Here is a 2,500-nt window from a genome sequence, read left to right as displayed (position 1 = left end):
CTTTCAGCCACTAGGTGCCATGACCAGGATTCAAACCCAAAACCCTCAGATTGAGACACTCAAACACTTAAACCACTGGGCTGACTGGGCTGTTGGCGCCAGTGTCACAGTGGAGGTATGACGTCATGATAAAGTAGATGGACACTGACACACTGAATGATTTTAATGGCTGAGGCCAACGGTCCCTAGCAACTGAAAACAAGTGCACACACATCAGTTTTGACTTTCTGGCTGCAACCCATCCCCCCTTACCCTCCACAAATTCAACACCACATGCACAACACCTTTTCACATAAAGTGATAAACATTGTGCATACACACATACAGTATGAAGGAATTTTGCTGCCAAACTGCATGACAAGCATATCAGCAAAGGAGATGTGAAGGAGATGGAGAGGGGTTAGTGTGGAGGAAGGGGGGTGGATGGGTGAGTAGAGATAGGGTTGGAGAGTGACTGGGTAACTGACTGACCTTTTTCCCCTGATTGATTTCATTGGTGTACAGTGACAGTGGTGGCCCAGTCATAGGGGCGGGGACTGGTTTTTTTTTTTTTTGTTTTTTTTCAGAACTGTTGCACTTTCGTCAGCAGTGACCATTGTATTTGACATATTGAGTAAGAAAAACAGCATCATGTTTTACTTGTGTGGAGTTATTAAACGTCCACAAGGTACTTAAGAGAGCATCCGTACATTTGAACTCCTCAACAACAGACTGGACTGCATTTAAATATCCATTTCTACTTGTGATTGGACTTAACTTTAAGCAGTGTTGTCCTCTGTATATATATATATTTATATATATATATATATATATATATATATATATATATATGATATTGATATAGCTACTTTCCATAATAGAATGGAAGATGTACCATATCTGTAATAGAATGGAAAACATACTATATACATATTTCTAATGATCTGTATTTTCTGAAATAGTATATATACATATAATGTAAGAGGGACTGTCCTCAATTTCCCACAGCTGTAAATGCAAGGATCCACGTTATTAAAAAGTAAAAAGTTGGGCACAAAGCAAAGTGAATATATACACTTCCATTGGAGAGTAAATGCAGCAACATATTATGCTTGTCTGAGTGTGGAGGCATTTTGTTGGAAATGTTCCCAGATTAATTTTTTTTTAAAGAAAAAAAGAAACTTAGATATAAAAGTTCGGCTGATGCCATTCCCACAGGCCTTTACTGAGAGTGTCACAGCTGTCACTATGGTGACATTTCTGCTTGTAATTCTCTGCATTGTTCGTCTGACTTGAATTCTGCAGTTTCTAAACATTTGTTCTGCACCACCACCTGTGCAGCTGTTTTCAGAAAAAAGGTTTGATTGCACGGTGTAGGTGATGCTGCAACTAAGCAACATGCTCTTCCTGGAGAGAGAGAGAGAGAGAGAGAGAGAGAGAGAGAGAGAGAGAGAGAGATTATCTGTTGTACAGATCACATGATTCTAGACATTCATCTACACACACACACACACACACACACACACACACACACACACACACACACACACACAATGTGTATGTATATATACATGTATACACACACATACACATGTTTGTGTGTGTGTTTGTGTGTGTGTGTGTGCGTGCGTGTGTGTGTGTGTGTGTGTGTGTGTGTGTAAAGGGATTAAGTCAGTGACAGGGCTACACAAAAGCTAACCAGTCAGGTTGGGAAAATGTCATCTTTAAGCCAGCCAGGTTCTTTTGAGGACTGGAACCATTGACCTTTGGGGTGAAAGCCCAAGGCAGCAGTCACTGGATTGTTTCACCCTTCAGATCATCATCATGTGAATCCTGTCACTGCAGCTATTGCTGGAACACTGTGGGAGAAAAAACAAAATAAAAACAACTACTGCTGCAGGAGCTAAGAGTGGGGAACAGAGAGAAATGTTGGAAGGCACTGTACAGAAATATCTTGAAGGTGTGCTGTTCTCACACACACACACTGACAGTTATCCTGTAGACTGGGGGAGAGTGTGTGGGCTTTTTGTCAAAGTAGGTTCGGCTCGGTTCAGTTCGGTAACTCAAGGAGGCATCACTGCGTTCAGCTAAAAGTTGTGAGAATTACTTGTGTCACTGGAGAGAACCTTGATCAGTCAAGCTCTGTTTTAATTTTGATTTATAAATAACTCTTCTACGCATTTCATCCTCTTTTTCTCTCTCTGTCTCTGTATCTGTCAGCGCCTCTCATGTTGTCTAAATGTGTCTTGTCTGTTATATGTAGTTTGTTGTAGAAGGATAGCAGCTGGAATGAACGTCATTAGTTGTTGTTTTTGAAAGGTCTCTTTCTATTTCAGTTTTCTGTATATATTTGAATAGAGGGCGGATTAATGTCACTGGAGCACTAAGCATACTGATTATGTGGGTGGATGATGCGTGCACACACACGCACACACTCTCTCTCTCTCTCTGTATGTCTGTCTCTCTCTCTCTCACACACACATACACACACACAAACACACACACACACACACACACACAC

This window comes from Babylonia areolata, chromosome 23, assembly GCF_041734735.1.
Source record: "Babylonia areolata isolate BAREFJ2019XMU chromosome 23, ASM4173473v1, whole genome shotgun sequence".
Lineage (NCBI taxonomy): Eukaryota > Metazoa > Mollusca > Gastropoda > Neogastropoda > Buccinidae > Babylonia > Babylonia areolata.
This window is presented reverse-complemented; position numbering follows the sequence as displayed.